This window comes from Anabrus simplex, chromosome 2 (assembly GCF_040414725.1).
Source record: "Anabrus simplex isolate iqAnaSimp1 chromosome 2, ASM4041472v1, whole genome shotgun sequence".
NCBI classification, from domain to species: domain Eukaryota; kingdom Metazoa; phylum Arthropoda; class Insecta; order Orthoptera; family Tettigoniidae; genus Anabrus; species Anabrus simplex.
The window spans coordinates 643,511,824-643,535,055 of NC_090266.1; the positions used below are offsets into that span (position 1 = coordinate 643,511,824).

Below are 23,232 nucleotides of genomic sequence, written 5' to 3' on the forward strand. Positions count from 1 at the left end.
GGCGTACTTATACTATCTTCGAACCCTTGATTGAATCGACCCCACGGTTGCACTATTAACATTTATACACTGCTGGAAAAAAACCATGCCAACATCATCAAGGACTGTGTCCAGTGGCACCAGGGCATAATATGAGTGTATACTGAAGGGTTATTGTGTTGGTATTTCATTTGTCATGGATATCGGCGACCAGATGGTACTCAGGAGGACTGTCTGGCACACACTGTTTTGACTCGGAAGGCAGTAACGGTGCTGAGGTTAGAGGTGAACAGTGTTGGCAACATTCATTCTAGGGTACAACCATGCCCTGCCAATGAGTGCACGCTCCTGTTGAACAACTGCAGCCATTTGAACGGGGTCACGTTATGGGCCTGCGGGATTGCTGCACATGTTGGGCAAAATGTATCGGTGGTGTGTCGCTGCTTTCAGCAGGCGTCTGTAGAACATTCCCACACTCTTACACCAGGCAGCGGATGTCCGGGTAGTACAGACGTACGTTAAGATCGACATATTTTGCAAGCAGCAGTAGCTGACAGAACATCATCCAGGAACAGAATCCGGTCATGTTGCACCTGCTGTGTCACCAAGGACCATCGGGAACCGTCTGCTTGCAGCACGATTACGATCACGCCTGCCTCTGGTCAGGCTACTACTGACACCACGAAACACATCTACTCTGGTGTTGTGAAAGAGTCGACTGGAGAGGGGAAAGGCACGCTGTTGTCCTCAGTGATGAGAGTAGGTTCAGTCTGTATGCAAGTGATGGGCGCACATGTGTACTGTGTAGACCTGGTGAGCTACCACCCCAGGCTTCATTAGTTACAAATCACAGTCACAGTTGATGTTTCTGCAGGGTAACATAACCAGTGCCGGCTACATTGCACAAGCTGTTGTCCCCATGATACTGCTACTTCTTTGACAGGAAGGTGATGTGCTTTTTCAGTAGGACAATGCATGTCCACATACAGCTGCTGCAACGCAACGTGCTCTATGTTGTGTACAACAACTGCCCTGGCCATCAACATCACCGGATCTTTTGCCAACCTGAACACGTATGGGCAAAGATGAAGCAGAAACTTATACATTCTCCAGAGCATGCAACAATCATTGCCGAATTGCATCAAGAGGTACAAGATGCTTGGGGCAATCTATCGGAGGATGCCATTTGACACCCTATCAGATCGTTTGCATGCGCGAATACACACCTGCATTACCGCCAGAGGGCAGTACTGATGCGACTCTTTGGTCTGAATTTGTAGTCATATACTCCTGCAATGATGAACTAGCAGTCACATCACTTGTGAATAAAATGACCCTGTCCTTGAGGATGCTGCATGCTTTTTTTCTTTCTGGCAGTGTATGTTTTCATCATGTCCTTTCTTGCTCAATGTGTGCATAGCATAACCTTTACCATTAGCTAAACAAATTAAATTATATTTAAGTAGTTTCTTCGTTGTCTTATTTTGCACGTCAAGGCAGCTCTTCCAAGAATGACATCCCCCTTCCTCAATGGTAGTAACAAGCCCATCCTGCTTTTGAAACTGGGAAGCAAAAGTTGTTGCCGAGAAGAATGTATGGAAGCTTTCTGTTCAACACAAGTAATGATGCGATAATGAGGAAACTAAACTTGATTTCATTTCCAAAATCCCACATGCACAGGCTGGGATTCGAACTGCAGTCACCTCAGTGAGAAGTTGGTGATCAGGTCCCTGGGAAATCACGCCCTCAAAAAGAAATAGATGAGTAGATCTGATGAACAGAGGGCCCATCTATCAAGACAGCAGTGTGCGAAAATTTAGAGTTGATCTTTGTCAACCATATTTACTTGCCTGACAGAATCACATCTACTAGCGTAAAATTATAATTAAGAGAGATCGTGAAACTTTATCACAATCAGCTAGGTATTTGATTTTTTATTCTTACATTTTGCTTTTTGTCACACCGACACTGACAGGTCTTATGACAAACGATGGGTTAGGAAAGGGTTAGGATCAGGAAGGAAGTGACTAGGTTCTTAATTAAAATATAGCCCCTGCATACGCCTGGTGTGAAAATGGGATATCATGGAAAACCACCTTCAGGGTTGCCGACAGTGATGTTTGAACCTACTATATCCTGAATGCAAGCTAACAGGTACGTGATCCAAACCATGCAGCCACTTGCTTGGTAGGAACAGAAAATCTTGTTATCATAAGTGATCATTTCCTTGCAAGTTGGAATTTTACATGCAATTAAGGATATCCTGGCATGCAAAGAGACACACAGCAATTATGAGACCAGATTCTAGGAAATTTCATGTAACACTGGACTGCCTCGCCACATTGTTGGTGGAGATCTTTATCGTTAAAAGTTCACAACAACATTATTACTATCAATGACAAGCACAAACATCCTTACTATTAATACCTTGGGTGTGAATTACAATGTCAAGTACTACACATGATCGGAAATAAACAGCAGTTATGAAACAATTTGGAGTTTGCTGGACATAATGGAAATTTCTGGCAGCAGCACATATATGTTGCTTATGAAGGCAGAGATAACATTGCACTGCATGATGATAACATCCAATTAGGGACCAAAATACAGTAATAGCAGTGCATCAGTATTCCCATTACCTCAAGAACAAAGCATTAATTTCCTTAACTAAGAAAGTTGTATATATCTTAGGTTGGTAGTATTTTTTGAATCGCTTTAAAGCAGTGACTGTATCCTATTATGCAAACCTAATTTAGATTTATAACAAGTCTGCATATTTTCTCCCTCTCATTTTGAGAGATATGGTAATTGATATGCTGGCTACCTTCTGCCAGTCTCACATACATCTATACTGCCTGACAATAAAAGTTAAGCTGGGCTGAGTGGCTCAGACGGTTAAGGCGCTGGCCTTCTGACCCCAACTTGGCAGGTTCGATCCTGGCTCAGTCCGGTGGTATTTGAAGGTGCTCAAATACGTCAGCCTCGTGTCGGTAGATTTAGTGGCACGTAAAAGAACTCCTGCGGGACTAAATTCCGGCACCTCGGCGTCTCCGAAAACCGTAAAAGAGTAGTTAGTGGGACGTAAAACAAATAACATTATTATTATCAATAAAAGTTAAGCACCCAGAAGGAGTGGTTGAAAGTAAATGAAACTACATATGCTGAAAGATCATGTGTCTTCATTGAACTGATTACTATATGGGATGAAAGAGACAAGGCCGTTGGCAGTTACAGGTGGAACGTTGGCGCCAGGTCAGTATGGTGTTGCACACCCCCAGCTGCAATACATGCCCTTATGTGGTTCGGAATGGTTGCGTTGTGTAACCTACTTTCTCAGTGTCCAGTAGCCATGAATCGTAAGGATCCTTCGATCAAAACTGATAGTGTTTGTGTAATCAAACTATGGAAACCTAATTTCTGATCATCCAAGATCTGTCAAAAATCGGATATCGAATGTGTACACAAATACAATACCCACTTCACTCCTATCTTTATCCGAAAGTAAAAATGGAATGGAGATCAGGCAGAATGATCACAGCCTCTCACTTAATTTACGACTGCAAAACTGCATTATGTTACTTTAACCCCATTTGACTCCGGTTGAAAATTGTGAGTATGGGTTGACGCCTATCCTTGTTCCAATTATCCTGATCCCTTTTATCGCAGCCTGCAATTACTGGAAGGCACTTCTCACACTTCCGGCACAAAAAGGCACATTATATCTTGACCTGGTTACTGCCTGGATAAGACCTACTGCAAACGTCGATACTCTTCAACATGCAATCTTAGCATTAAAGGTCAGAAGCATTTTTCAATTACATGCCGGCAGAGAATGCCTACAACATTACATTGAAAGACTTTTAAAGAAAAGAAGAGAAATATTTGAAGGAAAAAAAAAAAAAAAGAAAAGCAGCAGCAGTCCAGTTATATAAAATATTCACAAAAACTAACTGGTAGCATGGAGTATGGCTATGAGTGTCGAGTCGTAAGTCATGGCAACTATTTTTTTTTCTCGCGAACAGGAGACAACACAGAAAATCTAAAATATGCATTTGGAAATATAGGGCAGGTACTTATGCATAGTGCTTGAAGACAAATTCTGACTTCAGGAGATTCTCGTAGCAAAGTGACAGAACACAGGCCATTGGTAAACATTGTTTTAATATGGTATAGACAGCAAATACACAAGACCACTTGATGTACCTGTCCAAGGCTTCAGTACATCAATAAATTGTCGTGGCGCATGGATATACGATGAAAGCTTCGAACCCAGCCTGGCGTCAAAGTCACATCTCCCCTATTTGAGTAACATCCTAGCCGAGCCGTAGAGCATACGGGTCGATGGTACGTTCGCTGGGCAAATATGAAATATCTCTGTAGTAGGAGAACCTTAATTGTGAGAGGAATACGTCTACTCTAATAAATGAGAAGAATGATAATATTTTTTTAAGTTTATATAGACCAAGGAAACATACAATATCTGCACGGATGTGCCATTTCCACTATGAATTACAACAACAACAAAATTATGTTCAAATTTACTGAGTATTTTAAATGTCTGAGTCTATTCCTCAATTGCATTTACACTCAATAACCCTTTAAATCTAAATCAAAATAAACACTTGTCACACAACGCACAGTAACACTATACACAGGTATTATTAAATATGGACATATCCTGCGGCAGTTCATTCTGTTATGACGTTAGTTAACACATTCCAAATAACAAGTTATGATATCCTAATATCAGGTGAACTGAGGTAAACATTTAAGTTAAGTTGAGTATATTTTCAAACACATGAAGGTCGTATCACGTCATTTACCCAGCAAGCTAATTTAATCATCTATGAATCTACTGTATTATACAAGGCGCTTGTTTCATCGGGATGTTACTAACACAAACAACACGACATGATTTAAACAACGTTGCTTCCTGTGAACAACACATATAGCGACCCAAATATCCAACATATCACGTGACAACATTTTAGCACTCCTGGTAAGAAAGGACAAGGAAATATGCACTTCACTTTCATGAGATGAATCACAGATGGCACAGTCCATCTGTAGTTGGCAACAGCATTAGACTCTCACTGCCTACTGGGAAATGAACCCAAGGTCTTCTGGCACATGGGGTATATTTTACCTGAAATTCCCTACACGATGTAAATAATTATAAAAGGAAAATGGTGAGATTCTTCCTCTAATGAATACTGGAATCTATGCAACGGCGTTAGTATCTAAATTGTGGCATGTGATCATTGTATCGAAAAGACAGTAAGCTAGCCACTTGCAGTCTGTTCCCAATACGGTAGAGCAAACCTGGCTCAAGCTCTCCCTTGTCGGGGGCAATAAATTACGGATCAGCTGTCAGCCGTCCTAGCTTTCACTATCTGGGCATAAGAGAACACCTCTGTTCCTCTTGGTATTCATACTCTCGCGGCATATCAAAAAAGTAACTATGATCGGTGGAAAACGGTAAATAAAAATGTAAACAGACTCTGGGATGGGTTTAAAGAAATTGTTGAGGAATGCAAAAACAGGTTTGTACTTTTAAGGGAGGTAAGGAATGGTAAAGACCCACCTTATTATAATAGAGAAATAAAGAGACTAAGAAGGAGGTGCAGACTGGAAAGAAATAGAGTTAGAAATCGCTGTGGAAGTAAGGAGAAATTGAAGGAACATACTAGAAAATTGAATCTAGCAAAGAAGGCAGCTAAGGATAACATGATGGCAAGCATAATTGGCAGTCATACAAATTTTAGTGAAAAATGGAAGGGTATGTATAGGTATTTTAAGGCAGAAACAGGTTCCAAAGGACATTCCAGTAATAAATAATGAACAAGGGGAGTGTGTATGTGAGGATCTTCAAAAGGCAGAAGTATTCAGTCAGCAGTATGTAAAGATTGTTGGTTACAAGGAAAATGTCGAGATAGAGGAGGAAACTAAGGCCAATGAAGTATTAAAATTTACATATGATAACAATGACATTTACAATGAGATACCAAAGTTGAAAACTAGAAAAGCGGCTGGAATTGATCAGATTTCTGGGGATATACTAAAGACAATGGGTTGGGATATAGTACCATATCTGAGGTACTTATTTCATTATTGTTTGGTCGGAGGAGCTATACCAGATGAATGGAGAGTTGCTATTGTAGCCCCTGTGTATAAAGGAAAGGGTACCGAGCTCGATAGCTGCAGTCGCTTAAGTGCGGCCAGTATCCAGCAATCGGGAGATAGTGGGTTCGAGCCCCACTGTCGGCAGCCCTGAAGATGGTTTTCCATGGTTTCCCATTTTCACACCAGGCAAATGCCGGGGCTGTACCTTAATTAAGGCCACGGCCGCTTCCTTCCAACTCCTAGGCCTTTCCTATCCCATCGTCGCCATAAGACCTATCTGTGTCGGCGCGACGTAAAGCAAATAGCAAAAAAAAAGCAAAAGGAAAGGGTGGTAGACATAAAGCTGAAAATTACAGGCCAGTAAGTTTGACATGCGTTGTATGTAAGCTTTGGGAAGGCATTCTTTCTGATTATATTAGACATGTTTGTGAAATTAATAACTGGTTCGATAGAAGGCAGTTCGGTTTTAGGAAAGGTTATTCTACTGAAGCTCAACTTGTAGGATTCCAGCAAGATATAGCAGATATCTTGGATTCTGGAGGTCAAATGGACTGTATCACGATTGACCTGTCTAAAGCATTTGATAGGGTGGATCACGGGAGACCACTGGCAAAAATGAGTGCAATTGGACTAGACAAAAGAGTGGCTGAATGGGTTGCTATATTTCTAGAAAATAGATCTCAGAGAATTAGAGTAGGTGAAGCTTTATCTGACCCTGTAATAATTAAGAGGGGAATTCCTCAAGGCAGTATTATCGGACCTTTATGTTTTCTTATATATATAAATGATATGAGTATAGCAGTGGAATCGGAGGTAAGGCTTTTTGCGGATGATGTTATTCTGTACAGAGTAGAGTAATAAATAATTTACAAGATTCTGAGCAACTGCAACGTGACCTCGATAATGTTGTGAGATGGACAGCAGGCAATGGTATGTTGATAAACGGGGTTAAAAGTCAGGTTGTAAGTTTCACAAATAGAAAAAGTCCTTTCAGTTTTAATTACTGCGTTGATGGGGTGAAAGTTCCTGTTGGGGATCATTGTAAGTATCTGGGTGTTAATATAAGGAAAGACCTTCATTGGGGTAATCACATAAATGGGATTGTAAATAAAGGGTACAGATCTCTGCACATGGTTATGAGGGTGTTTGGGGGTTGTAGTAAGGATGTAAAGGAGAGGGCATATAAGTCTCTGGTAAGACCCCAACTAGAGTATGGTTCCAGTGTATGGGACCCTCACCAGGATTACCTGATTCAAGAATTGGAAAAAATCCAAAGAAAAGCAGCTCGATTTGTTCTGGGTGATTTCCGACAAAAGAGTAGCGTTACAAAAATGTTGCAAAGGTTGGGTTGGGAAGAACTGAGAGAAAGAAGAAGAGCTGCTTGACTAAGTGGTATGTTACACGTGATAAATCTCATTTTTGGTCCGTATTGAAAATTTACAGTTCAACAACAATAACGGTGTTTTAATTAATCCAAGTATTGAATAGGTGGATTAATTAAAACACCTTAAGTGGTATGTTCCGAGCTGTCAGCGGAGAGGTGGCATGGAATGACATTAGTAGACGAATAAGTTTGAGTGGCGTTTATAAAAGTAGGAAAGATCACAATATGAAGATAAAGTTGGAATTCAAGAGGACAAACTGGGGCAAATATTCATTTATAGGAAGGGGAGTTAGGGACTGGAATAACTTACCAAGGGAAACGCTCAATAAATTTCAAATTTCTTTGAAATCATTTAGGAAAAGGCTAGGAAAACAATAGATAGGGAATCTGCCACCTGGGTGACTGCCCTAAATGTAGATCAGTATTGACTGATTGATTGATTGATTGAATCATTTCATCGCTCTATTTCCCCGGCTACTATCAATAGCAATATCACATGTCGGCTCTAATCTAGCCTTATAATCATCAGATTTATAACGAGGTATTACACTTCGCGTTTATCAATTATACACTGGGAAAAATTCACATTTCATCTCTCAGTACAACCTCAGGACTACAGCCTGCATAATAAGCTTTGCCTTCCCTCTCGGTACGACAAACACATGCCTTCTTAAGATGATACCCTGCCACTCGGGACAAAAATTATACCATTCATTCATGAGCTAAATAACACACAAATATACCCCAATGCCATATCTTCATCCGTTGGTCCAGTAGTCTTATATTATACGTAGGAGGACTTTCCTATCTCATGTGTGAAGTGCACAAATAAACAAATTGAGAATCATTTGATGACTCATATCAATTTATGAAACGGCGATGATGAACTTAATAAATATTTAAAACCCTTTTACTTTACAGCACTTCACACTTAATTTACTCTAAGACCTTAAAATTACGTCATGCACTACAAAACCACTTATTTAAATGGAAAAATAAAAGGTTTATCACAAACCAGGAAGAAATGTCCTATAAAACCCATTAAATAAAATACTATCATCCCTCTGAAACAGCATATTAACAATCTATATTCTGAAATATTTACATGAATAACTACTGATTTAAGTGATACAAACTTCATGCCAAGAAATATTAAAAAATTACTCAACACCTCTGCATCATGATACAGCTCCTCATGTGGGCACAAGCATGGATTTACACAGACATCATGATGGCTTCAGCGGAGTGGAGTCCCCAGTTCAGCTGCTGGTGAGTCGCCTGCATGGTGGCTGGATTCTCGTTCGACGATCTGGAAGATCTCCGTCGTATACGATGAACATCACGCAAACGGCTTGATGTATCGTTCAACTCGACGTTCTCTCACTGGTTCAATTTATGCAAATGAGAAGAATCGATTTAGGGTAAATGTGTTAGTCTATGTTACCCATTATAAATCAGTTGGATTAGAACGACTCATTAGCTCGAGTATTCTAACCTAGCAACTAAGTCGCCTGTTACTAATCTATCTCATTTGCCTATCTTCTTTATTCACATCAGATTTAGGCCCTGAAGCTACATTTGTTCGTCTGGTTAATGCCACAGAATATACAGTGTCGATTCTTTCAGCACTTCACGTGTTAATAACAGTAACTTGGCCTACTTCACTGCACTAGTCATAGGTAAGACGAGCTATTCACTGTGTTGTGGGACTACTTGGCTGCCCATTTATAATACCGACGATAAGCCGCCCATTATTTCACCCGGTCTACCTCCTGACTAATAGATACACAGTTAATAATTCCTACATCACACCCTCCGTTTGCCTGCGTGCTTAGTTAGACGATATGCATAATTTATGGTAATTAAGCCGCACCTGTTTCAGTTATTTACAAGGTCTAACACACAACCTCCTATCACACAGACAACTATCCCCAAACCTTCGTGCCATTTTATGAATTGTTTAGCGGCAAACTATAGATGCACTGTATATGTAAATCACTTCCTTACACTGTGATCGACTTCACGGGAAACCATTAATAATCATTATATCACTGTCCTACAATACTGACAATTAGAATTTTAGCTTTAACAAAGAACTCGGTCAACACGCACAACCAGTAGCAAATGGACGTAGTCACAGAGAATAGAAAGCAGAGAACAGAATGAGGTCTGTCTCGGAGCTCTTTCATATATAGGCAAGGAGTCCTAGTACCAAGAGTGAGCGTAAAACACGCCCCTTTCCAAAACTTCGCTCCGCTAATCTGCGATCCGCAACATTGATTGAGGTATCAAATTAAAGCTTATGCGCTCCATTTCCACCGATCGAATTTCATTACAATTGCATCACGAGTTTTCAAATAATCTTGAAAGCGTCATCTGGTATTTTCCAGTAAGCAGTGCTAAGCTCGTAGGATTCTTTGAGCTTGCTCACGTTGTCAGAGTCCAACATTTGTTATTTATTAAGTCACCCTCTTGTTAACTGCGTATTTATTGATAATTCAATTATGTAGAGCACTTCTTGGTCTCATAATTTGGCAAAAAATTCCCTGATTCAGAGTAAGGTTTACTTGTGAATATCCATCATATACTTCCCAACCTCAGTGATTATTATTATTATTATTATTATTATTATTATTATTATTATTATTATTATTATTATTATTATTATTAACAGTTGAAAACTGTAATGGGCACTAGTGCATATGCAGGGGAATTCATGGGATTATTGTATCTAGTATGCTGGAACGACTACTTGAGTCCTGCGTGGTGACCTAGATTCATAGTCAAGTGACGCGGGCATCGTCTGATCCTTGTCGCACCAGAGAGAGAACGATTTCAATTGCAGGTGCTTGTAGTCGCTTTCTCCTCTAATTACGCGTAATAAGCCTTCGGTTGCGCGAGCCAGCAGAGAGCCACTTATGTCCCCGAACGTGTGAAAAGTGCTAGTTTGGACACTATCTCTCGTAGAATTGCGCAGAAAAATGCATATTTCATCTTCTGGACATCATGACATGTTCTTGGTGATGAGGTGAACGGTCACAGGACAAAGGACAGGTCTCCACTGGTTACAGACCTACTACTACCTACTTCGTACATCTTTGTCCATGGACACTGGACGGCCTGGGCGAGGCAAATCGGCAGTAGATATAATCTTATTTGTAAGTCAATACTCTACCCCGTTTAAATGTCTCCGCCCATCTCGCCACTGTTCTATAGGGCATGGCATGCACACCTAATGCTTCCCGCAGCTCTGCCTGGCATCGGCATGCATTTTGCCGCGGAGAACTGCTATTTTAATATACGATCGTTGCTCCTGCTTTTTGACTTCCATTTTGTGACGCTCTCACTCACACACTGAAATATAGGGCAGGCTTATACCCACATTGTTGTTTACATACACCATCTAGTGGCATCATACGCAAGTACATACCTTTCCAAATGCATATCTTAGATTTTCCTTGTAGTCTCCTGTTCGTGGGATAAAAAAATAGTTGCCATGACTTATGACTCGACCTACGTATGTAACAAGTCAGTATTTGAATAAGGGCAGTATGGTATGAAAAATGGTGGAATTTAACAAAAAGTGGCCTATTTTGTCAGTAATAAATGTTTCCATGACATCTGAATAAGACTGGTCTATTTAGAGACTTATGACAAGCTATTTCTCAAATTACAATAAAGACTAATATTTGACCAAGGTTTCTACAAGAATAATATAGATGAACATGGACTGTATCAGTCCTACCTGGGAATAATATATAAAAGCACAATCTTCTAACAAGAATAGTGGGCTGAACAAATGATGGCAAAACCTTTAATTAATTTGCAAATATGCCTGATTTCTGAAATGGTGAGATATATATCCAGTAGCCATCGATTTATTACATAACTTGATTCTATATATCTTTGCTGCATTGCATAGAACAATAGCAGCTAACTTATCATTTTGTTAATTGTAGACATCATACAGGCTGTTCGGCTTACGCCATGTCACGAAAACACGGAGCAATTTCGCAGAGAAATTTGCTCCGCATCTTCAGAAGAAAATCTCGACTGTTCACGAGGAAAACTTCTACAGTAATGATGGTTTGAATTTAGACGTTAGTAATACATGTGTAAGTGGTACGTTCATTCGTCGCCAGATGGCTTAACGTACGTGGTACAGCACTAGCATCCGAAGCAGAAGATGACGGCACATCAGAATCGGTCTGGGAGGTGGGGGCAGGGGTGGTATAACTCGTGTACACATGTATGAAAGTATGACTGATACAAGCCTAGAATAAAACATCTGGTGATGAACGTACAAATTTGGAAACCACCGAAACAAAATAACAATAGCGAAAGGACAGGGAAGAGAACTAACTACGTAAATCCTTAATGGTTGGTTACCACATATTAATTGATAGCCAGTGTCCCAGTTGAAATTGTTAGGATTTCTAAACACCACAGTGTACAAAACTCGCTGTACTTGCGGCAAGGTATACATTGGCCAAACATGCGGTCCATTGGGACTCTCATCAAGGAACACCAAAGAAATATCAGTCTCAACCAGCCAGACATATCAGCAATAGCTGAGCACGCCCTATTGTCGGGTCATGATGTTATGTTGCAAGATGTTCGAGTTTTTACCCACACTACACACAATAGGTCCAGGATTATACAGGAAGCTGTGGAAATACGCAGAAATCCTAAAAATTTCAACAGGGAAACTGGGTCCATGGTTGTCCACTGAGTGTCCTCTTATGGGACATCTTCAATTGATGCAAGTGCGATAAACAGATATAACTTAAAAACAATATTATCTCACCCATGGGTAACTAATGTAAATACCGAGCTTGAATTATTATTATTTTTTGATATTTGCCTTACGTCACACCAACACAGATAGGTCTTATGGCGATGATGGGATAGGAAAGGCCCAGCAATGGGAAGGAGGCGGCCGTGGCCTTAATTAAGGTACAGCCCCAGCATTCGCCTGGTGTGAAAATGGGAAACCACGGAAAACCATCTTCAGGGCTGCCGACAGTGGGATTCGAACCCACTATCTCCCGGATGCGAGCTTAGAGCTGAGCGCCCCTAACCGCATGGCCAACCCGCCCGGTTTATTATTATTATTATTATTATTATTATTTTGTGATCATGATTATTATTACTTGTATGTATGGCTGTGAAGTGTTACATCCAGTTAGTATTTATCTTATTATTATGGTATGATTGCATTGTTTGTGAGGTTATGTCATGAAACATGTGCTCTACATAAATATTTATATGAGTTCAGTTAATGTAAATACCTGTAAATTAATATAATAATTTATTCTTACCTGTACAAAGCGGAGGCGTGACAGGTTTTTCTCCGGGTACTCCGGTTTTCCCCGTCATCTTTCATTCCATGAACACTCTCCATTATCATTTCATAGCATTTATCACTCATTAATAAATCACCTTGGGAGTGGCGACCCCATTGTAATAACAGCTTATATATGTTTCATTCATTACATCCCTGACCCGGTCAATGACTGGAAAACAGGTTGTAGGTTTTCATTTTCATTCTTACCTGTATATATAATTTGCAATCCATAATTGTGAAACACACTGACTTCCAGAATTGTAATAGATGAGAACGATGGAGAATATTCTGTACAATATAATAATGTATTAGGCACTCTCGAATTTTCGAGAAGGTATATTTTATAATGTAGCTTTCTAGAAGCCTGGCCAGGCACATATACAGGGTCGCGCACGAATAGTTGACACATTTGAAAAGCAAATATAAAATGCAACTTATGTACTATGTTGTTAAAACTTCGTTCACACCTTCCCTGTTTCATGGAAATATCTGTACAGGTGACACTGCTGCTTTGTCTCCAAATGCCTGCATTCCAATTAGCTTTCTGCCATGGCCGACCACGGCCCACTCTCCGTTCAGCAGCGCACCAAAATAGTTATTTTTTATTGTGAATCAAAAAATGTTGCTGTGACACAAAGGAAATTTCGAGCTGTATTTCAAATTAGGTGGGCACCAGCAGGGAACACCATCCTTCGCTTATACAGAAACATTGAAAAACAAGGCAGTGTGAAGGAAGAAAAGCGACCACGTGCACCAGCAGTTCAGTCTCCTGTGGGTCGCCATGCAGCGTAGCCCATACAAGTCAACACGGGGAGCTTTAAGAGGAAGTGAAATATCGCGCCATTCAGTTCAAAGAATGTTACACGGTGAACAACAGTTGTACCCGTGCAAAATGACTGTACTACACAAGCTCACAGATGTTTACAGGCAGAAGAGATTGCAGTGCGCCTTATGGACTCAAGATAAAGATGAAGTGCTGTTTAACACTTGGTTCTCTGATGAAGCCTATTTTCATCTCAACGGGGCAGTTAATAAACAAAATGTGTGGTTTTGGGCTACAGAAAAACCAGACATTATTCATGAAAAAAAAGGAAAAACACGTATGGAGAACAAGCGAGTCTGTGGGTAGCTCTGTCAAGTCATGGGTTAATTGGACCATTTTTCTTCAGTCAAACAGTTAATGCACAGCGATACAAGGACATGCTGCGGAATGAATTCATGCCTCAAATTCTCGCTATCCCTATTCATACGCAGTGGTTTATGCAAGATGTTGCAGCACCTCACACAGCTAATGATGTTCTTGAGTTTTTGAGGGGAGTATTTGGTGATCGTGTAATGTCTCTTCATCACCCACAGTACAACAATAATGGTGGATTCTCATGGCCTCCTTAAAGCCCTGATTTAAACCCTTGTGATTTATTTTTATGGGGCTATTTGAAAGAAAAATTCTTCGCTTCAAGACCTCAAAGTCCCATGGAAATGCGTGCTCGGATTGTGCATTGATATGTCAATGCTACATTCATCTTCCAACGATTAAAACAACAGGACGCACTTGGTACTAGACATATCCTTGCTCACCAAGCTGCTCTCTTGTAAATATGTACATAAACTGTAAATTCTCAACTGTCCAATTGGATAATGTAAATTTACTGTATAGTTACCAACCATTGACAGTAATTTTTGTTACAAACATTGACGCTGAGCACTATACCCTTTCCCCCCTGAATGCTGTACTGTAAATAATATTATAAACTTTATAATTTCCTATGAGTGCGTCAATTATTCTTCAGAGCACCACTGCTGAATTCTGCTATAATTACCCAGTATTTTAAGCATTGGTGCCGACTTCTTATTCTTTAAACTTATATTGTTTAACCATCACCATTGTACAAGTGTTTCTCGTACTTAATTTTCCCATTGTAATGTGTATTAATTTGTGCATGTTAAATACTAATCAGGTACCTGATTTTTGCCTTGAGAAGGTAATTCGACTGAAGATGCTCTCAATGAAGGGTGAAACATGTCTCAAGTGGAATTAAAATAAATTCCTAAACGTAAAATTTATATGTATTGAATAGGTGACAAAATAAACCATTTAGCATCCTACATTCAGTATCTTCAATACGGATAACAATGATTTTTATTAAGTGGTATATTCTGAGCTGTCAGCGGAGAGATGGCGTGGAATGACATTAGTAGACGAATAAGTTTGAGTGGCGTTTATAAAAGTAGGAAAGATCACAATATGAAGAAAAAGTTGGAATTCAAGAGGACAAACTGGGACAAATATTCATTTATAGGAAGGGGAGTTAGGGATTGGAATAACTTACCAAGGGAGATGTTCAATAAATTTCCAATTTCTTTGAAATCATTTAGGAAAAGGCTAGGAAAACAACAGGTAGGGAATTTGCCACCTGGGCGACTGCCCTAAATGCAGATCAGTATTGATTGATTGAAATGAAATGCAGATATCAACGGAAATGGAACAAAAACATGCTGGCAGATTACTGCTGGTTACTAAAGAGAGAAGGTCCAACTACTCCTCACACACGAAAAGCAAGGCGAAGACGTTTCTTATACTAAGGTAGGACATTATAAAATTGAAACCACCGGGCGAGTTGGCCGTGCGCGTAGAGGCGCGCGGCTGTGAGCTTGCATCCGGGAGATAGTAGGTTCGAATCCCACTATCGGCAGCCCTGAAAATGGTTTTCCGTGGTTTCCCATTTTCACACCAGGCAAATGCTGGGGCTGTACCTTAATTAAGGCCACGGCTGCTTCCTTCCAACTCCTAGGCCTTTCCTATCTCATCGTCGCCATAAGACCTATCTGTGTCGGCGCGACGTAAAGCCCCTAGCAAAAAAAAAAAAAAAAAAATTGAAACCGTAGACTTACCATTCTCAGTACGTTATGAGGCTTAATGCGTGGTAAATTTTGGTCCATTTGACTGTGTTTTTCTACAGATCTGTTAACACAATACATTAAATGACCAGTGTAAGATAGGAGAGTTCAGATGGGTGAATATAATAAGAAAGAAGCATTCTTCACATGTGATTAAAGTAATCTTGCATGTGCACGTGCTGCATATATATCAAATTTTCATTTTGAATTTGCACAAAAACCTGATGTGATAGGGGAAGACTGAGTTCAGTTCCGGAATCAGCATGTCCGAAATATAAAAGATCACTATGTAAACTTCATGCAATGATCAGAAAGTTTGAATTCGCAGGTCAGTGTTATTGTTTGCCAGCTGATACCATATATTTGGACATTTCTAAGGCTTTTGATAGGTAGGATCAAGTAGTCTTTTTTGTCAACTTCTGGGTTACTGAACAAATTATTACTACTGATCAGTTCTAAACATTCTTACAAAAAACAATTTGTTACATATTCTCAAGCAAAGTTTTCAATGTTAATTCTGGTATACATCAGGGTTCTAACCTGGGGCCTTTGATCTTCCTATAGTTTATAAATGATTTACTGGATGTTATATAATGTTCTAAGTGTTTGTTGTTTGCAGATGATGTTAAGATATTTAGGAAAATTACTAACTGCCATGATGTTATGTATGGAACTTTGTAAACAGACTTCAGTTTAATATTAAAGGTGTTTTGCAAAGATGTTATCAAGAATTAGCAAAACTCTATATCTTAAATACAAGTAAAATCAAGAAGTGGAAAGGATAAACACCACAAAAGATCTGTGTGTTACATTAACTTGCAACCTTTCATTTAATTTGCATATTGAAAAGATCTGCAATGAGACATATGAATTTAAACTACAGGGATTTATTATAAGAAATAGCAAAGATATGAATTACATTTGCTCCATATCATTGCTATTTAATTCCTTAAAATAGAGTAGGTTGGAATATCATTCTGTAGTCTGGATGCAATTCCATAAATCTTACATCAATAAATCCTTTAAATATCTATATTTCAAACAGTACAAATGCTCATCGTATGAAGATAGAATATCATACAGAAACTTGTTAAGGAATTTAATTATCGTCTTTAAAAAATCGTAGAGAAGTATGTCAACAAATTTTTCTTTGTAAAACTGTAAATGGCATAAAGGACAACAGCATGTCTTTGGAACAGGTAAACTTTAATGTCGAAAGATACAATTTACGGGAATGGCAAACATTCTATTATATGCAGTAACACATTATATCACAAGAATTAACCACTAATAATAATAATGTGCAAAACATTTAATAATTTGATTTAACAGGGAATACAGATCAATTTTGACTTGAATTTATCCAAATATTTCTGTTTGATTAAAGAAATATTCAGTAAGTGAATGTCACAGTATATTATTGATAATATCAGCTCTACAGCATATAATGATGTCAGACAGAATTCGTTAATACACTATTACTTTATCTCTGTATCTACAGTATTTACTATCGTAGTCGTTGAAATTATTATTTTAAACAATGTCAAACCAAATTTTGCATAGAATTTATTATTAGACAATGTAAAAATATTACTGTTAAGTTCATATATTGCATATCTTGCATTTAACACAGCCTCCTTGTATTTCTTGTTGCTAGTTGCTTCACGTCGCACCGACACAGATAGGTCTTATGGCGACGATGGGACAGGGAAGGGCTAGGAGTGGGAAGGAAGCAGCCGTGGTACAGCCCCAGCATTTGCCTGGTGTGAAAATGGGAAACCACAGAAAACCATTTTCAGGGCTGCCGACAGTGGGGTTCGAACCTACTATCTCCCGAATACTGGATACTGGCCGCACTTAAGCGGCTGCAGCTATCGAGCTCGGTTATTTCTTGTTGAATATTAGTTTGATTTTATCAATTTCCTTGTAGAATCTACAGTAATTAGAGTCTTTCTCTGTTGTAGAATAAATAAATAAATAAATAAATAAATAAATAAATAAATAAATAAATAAATAAATAAATAAATAAATAAATAAATAAATAAATAAATAAATAAATAAATAAATAAATAAATAAATAAATAAATAAATAAATAAATAAATAAATAAATATATATATAAATAAATAAATAAATAAATAAATATATATATATAAATAAATAAATAAATAAATAAATAAATAAATAAATAAATAAATAAATAAATAAATAAATAAATAAATAAATAAATAAATAAATAAATAAATCTTTACATTAGTAGGCACTTCATCAAACCAATAGATATATCTCATTCGTGCAACACAAAAGCATCCATTAACCATTCAATACTGTTATAACATCGGTACATCACATTCCAGAGATCGGGCCTTGGTATAAGAGAATAATAAATAATTAAGAGTATTATACCCGTAACATGGTTCTAAGTTAAAGTCCCCGATGTGTGGAGTTATGTTACCCGTCGAGAACGCTTCTCCTGCAAGCATGTCAGCTGAGAGCAGCAGGGAAGTGTGACGTCACAAACTGGGCAACTTGGTCAAGGCTATATTACGCCAGCCGATGGAATATTCGATTCCTTTCTATCATTAGTTTATTCTGAGTGAATTAAGATATGAAGAAATGAACTACATCACCGTGTAGCCTAATTTTTTATAATCATGACTCCCAAGTTTCAAAGAGATCTATTGAAAATTACGGAAGATATTAGCAGTTACAATTTCTTGGGGATACCGAATAAAAAAGCAGGCATTTCGCTTGTCAAGCCAGTTCACTTTGTACCACAGCCGAGATCAGACGGCCGGCTGTTGGGTGTTCTGCTGTCATAATGTAAGTCGTCAGTTCGACCCCCTGCGAAGTTTAAGTCCGTGTACTACGACGCAATATAAGACTTAGAATATTTTCAGTGTCGTGCATGTGGTGATGGAAACTGCGCTTAAGTTGAAATGTGAACAGTTAAGGGGTTTTACCATTTACGAGAACGGTGTGACTGAAACTTACATTTTCTCACCAATACGATGTTATGCTAATATAATTTGATGTTCGTATTTGAACGACAGTGATTAACTTTACAGAGTTATTTAACATTGAATACCGAAAGTGTTGAAACGTGATCGTCACTGAAACGTCAAAACTGTCCATGATTTTATATTTAATCTTGGCAAATGATAAACTGTGCTAGTAGTGATAAATAATCCAATATTTTCAGACTGTTCAGGTTATTGAATTTACGGTAGTGAAGCATCACAGTGCATAATTATTCTACCAAAGGTTTTGGAACACTTTTTTTTAACTGTACGTCTATGTTACGAATGACTAATACAATTAATCATATTTAACAGTGTCGTCGAACTTAGATTTTATTTACAAGTGACCAGATTCTTAAGTGAGCATAAACTCAGTACTGTATTTAAACGATCTGATGCATTTAACATTCCTTAATTATCCCGATAAGACTTGTGTCAAACCCAGGACGGTTCCAGGAAGGACAGTGTTTTCTTTTGCCATTTGCAATAGTGAACGGGACTAAATTCACGGAACTTACTTTTTTTCCTTTGATGTTGTGTGAAGTGTTGAAATGGGATACCTTTTTTTCTACGTTGTTATTCGGACAATGTTCTCACACTTAACTATAATAAGGTGACATTTATTTTACGTGATTGATACATCACAAGTTTAATTTTGATTTCAATTTAATCCATCAGCAATGACTGCGTTCTTTTAATTAATTAATTAATTAATTAATTAGTGAAATCCCACTGTGAAGACAACTGATTGCCGCTTGTGACTCAAAGATCGCCATTAATAATAATCTCATTTGTGCAGATCAATTACTTTGAATCCATTTTGTATCCCAGTGCAGTGTTACAACTAAGACCACGAGTGCTCCTAGATCATCCAGACCTCCTAGATATTCTAGACCTTCTAGATATTCGAGACCGGCTCGGAAGATGGTGGCACCATGAACAAACATTACGATCCCGCAATGTACCAGGATCAGTTCAATCCCAGGAGAAGTACTCAGTGTAACTGCTGTGCTGAGGTGATATTAAATTCTGATTTTTAATTTTATGAATAAACTTTGAACAAAAATTAGCATTCCATTATACTTATTTTACTTCCCTCTCCTCTGTAACAAGTCAGATAAAGACCGGATACCCCTGTGCTGAGTCTCGTGTTCAGCTAGCCATCGAAGTAAACATTTACGGTTACAGTATGGAAGTAATTTTGAAGTCTTCTGAAACTAATATACAAATGAAACAGTACCTTAAAGCCCCTCATAAGAAGTGGTACTACCACATCACGTTCCTTTTCAGTCATCTTAGTAGATATACCAAGAAGCATCAGCATGTTGTCGCACTCAGTTACACCCATCGCATATAAATCACTGACGACATTTGCACAAGCAATTTTACCTGGAAACATATGACCAAACACAAATCAGTACATTCTGTTTATAGCACAAATTAAACTGATTAAATTTAGAAGGAATATGTAGGCAGTAGGTATAAAATACCTTTGGGTGTGGCGAGCCCATGATTGAGAGTGGTGGTGGTGATGATGATGCTTGTTGTTGAAAGGGGCCTAACATCTAGGTCATGGGCCCCTAATGGTGCGAAATGAGAAAAAATGTAATGACAATTTAAAAGTCCAAAATCATCCACTGACAAGAATTCAAAATGTGATGATGATGGATGAATGAATGGATGAATATGAATATAAAACAATCAGTGGATCCAACCCGCAACACCCCATCTTCTCAGAAACTATCTTAAACAATAGTATTACTGACCAAGGGGCTCCTTCTAAAGCACAATCCTGAATCAGTGATACTTGTTGACTAAAGGGGTCCAAAATCCAGGTCAATGGCCCCTCATAATAGCACTTATCGCTAGGAAAGTAGAACCACTGTATTTCTCATGTTGCGGTACTAATCAAACGTAGACTCACGGTGTTCCACACATTATGGTACTACACACATAATGGCACCACTCGTAGGCAACGCAAACCCATGGTGTTCCTCACATAGGAGGAATAATCACAGGGACTCTTACTAACCCGTGGTGTTCCTCACATAATATGTACTAATCACGGGCAATGAAGGCCCACGGTGTCGCTCATCGAGTTGTACTAATCACAGATACTCTAAACCCACAGTGAACCGCTCTCTGCTGTTACTAATCACAAACCTATGGTGTACCTAACATAGTGGTACTACTCGCAAGTAAAGGCGACCCATGGTGTTCTCTGCATGATGGTACTAAACATAAGTAGTTTCATACCGCATAGTCTAACATCTCGTCTCCGTACTCCCAAGTCTTCCTAGCCCAAAGTTTGCAACATTTCAGTAACATTACTCCTTTGTCAGAAATCACCCAGAACAAATCGTGCTACTTTCCTTTGAATTCTTTTCTAGTTCTCATATCAAGTAGTCCTGGTGAGGGTCCCATACACTGCAGCTATACTCCAAGTGTTGTCTTACCAGACACTTATATGCCCTCTCCTTTACATTCTTACTACAACTATTAAACACTTTCATAACCATGTGGAGAGGTGGAGAGATCTGTAACCTTTCTTAACTACCTCGTTAATATGGAAGACCCCAATGAAGATCATTCCTGACATTAACACCTAGGTACTGACATTATTTCCCATGAGATACTATCAACCCATCAACACAATAATTAAAACTGAGATGACTTTTCCTCTTAGCGAAACTTACAACTTGACTTTTCATCCCATTTACATTCACACCATTGCCTGCTGTCCATCTCACTACAATGTTTAAGTACCCCTGCAGTCGCTCACAATCCTGCAACTCATTTACTACTCTGTACAGTATAATATCATCTGCACATATCCGTATCTACGATTTCAGATCTTTAATCATATTATATATACGGAAACATAAACGTACAATTTTACTGCCCTGCGGGACCCACCTCTTAATCACTAGAGGGCTGGATAACACTTTCACTTACTCTAATTCTCTGAGTTCTACATATTTTCTAGAAATGTAACCAGCCACCCATTCAATCACTCTTTTGTCTACTCCAGTTGTCTTCATTTGTGTCGGTAATCTCCCATGATATAACCTATCAAAAGCCTTGGATTTGTCAATAACAATACAGTCCATTTGAACTCCTGAATCCAAATATCTCCTATATTTTGTTGGAATCTCAGAAGTTGAGCTTCACTGGAATAACCTTTCCTAAACCCGAAATGCCTTCTTTCAAACCAGGTAGTAAATTCGCAAACGTGTGTAATACAGGGACATTATTTTATCTATTCGGGGGATTCTCACTTGCTCAGTCACCTGTGCTGCGAGCCTGACTCCTGCAAAGCACTTAGACATAATGAGGCCAGCAAAAGTTTTCACACAAGATTTCCTGTACTTTATGAAGGTATTATGTATATACACATGCTCACATAATGAAAACGGCATTGGAACAACACATTGAGCACTAAACATGTGAACACTTGCCTAAACTGAACCTTACGCTGATAAAGCTCTCAGCAGACTGCATAGGAGAGCTTGTGGCGCCGAGAAGAGCATAATGTCAAATTGCTTGATGGGAGACAAGCTCACAGCGCAGGCAATCAGGCGAGTGAGAATCCCCCGAATAGATAAAATAATGTCCCTGTATAGTCGGAAAGAATTTTTTCCCAAATCTTACAAACTACACATGTCAAGCTGACAAGCTTGTGAACGTTAACCTGAAATGTCATAACAATTGACGAACGATAGTGAACAACAGTTGCTAGTGCAAGGGTTTGAAAAAGTGCAATTCATTTGTATTTCTAGCCAAACATATGGCATAATAACCTGATATTCTTGTAGCCTACGCGTTCTAAGTTAATAATCAGTAAATAACCAAAACTGTGGTTTTTTTAAAAACCGAAACCACTAAAATGAGCTGTTCTGAAAATTGTATCTTGGAAGATAAGGTCCCATTTCCTGTGGCCCGTTACATATATTGTTAAGAATATGTTCAACATATCATGACAGCCTGGCACCGGAATTGCAGAAATTTTGTTGTTCACTTTAGATACAAAGAACATTTCTTCTTGCTTTATGACTTCAATACATCAATATAGTTAGAAAACAATTCTTCCATTTCTAATACAAATTAAAATGTAAGCTTATTTACAAACCATAATGTGCTCTCTTTGAAATATTTAATTCCAGTTAACCTCGGAAGCCACACGGCTGTGAACTACCCAAGCTCTTTTAAACATTTCTCATACAAATGCCTGGAATTCTTCTTGATGCTCTTAATTAGTTAACCCAACAATACAGAGAATTCTTCTCACTGGGGGTCAAGCTCAGGCTCATTTTGCTGAAATGTGGAGGCTGTTTCAGGTTCTTGCTTAGCGTAGTAAAAAAAAATGTTAGAGCCTCCCTATGATCCTCCTCCTCCTCCTCCTCCTCCTCACAGCATCATTTTCTCACATTCTTCATATATTGAGAGAGCATGATCAACTTCCAAGTTCTGTGAACTGTAATG

The 23,232-nt window shown here is 38.7% G+C and overlaps 1 pseudogene; it reads right to left on the reverse strand.

Annotated features, from left to right (window-relative positions):
* Nucleotides 1-23,232, reverse strand: part of LOC136862987 (inactive selenide, water dikinase-like protein) — a 285,058-nt pseudogene that overhangs the window by 133,287 nt on the left and 128,539 nt on the right.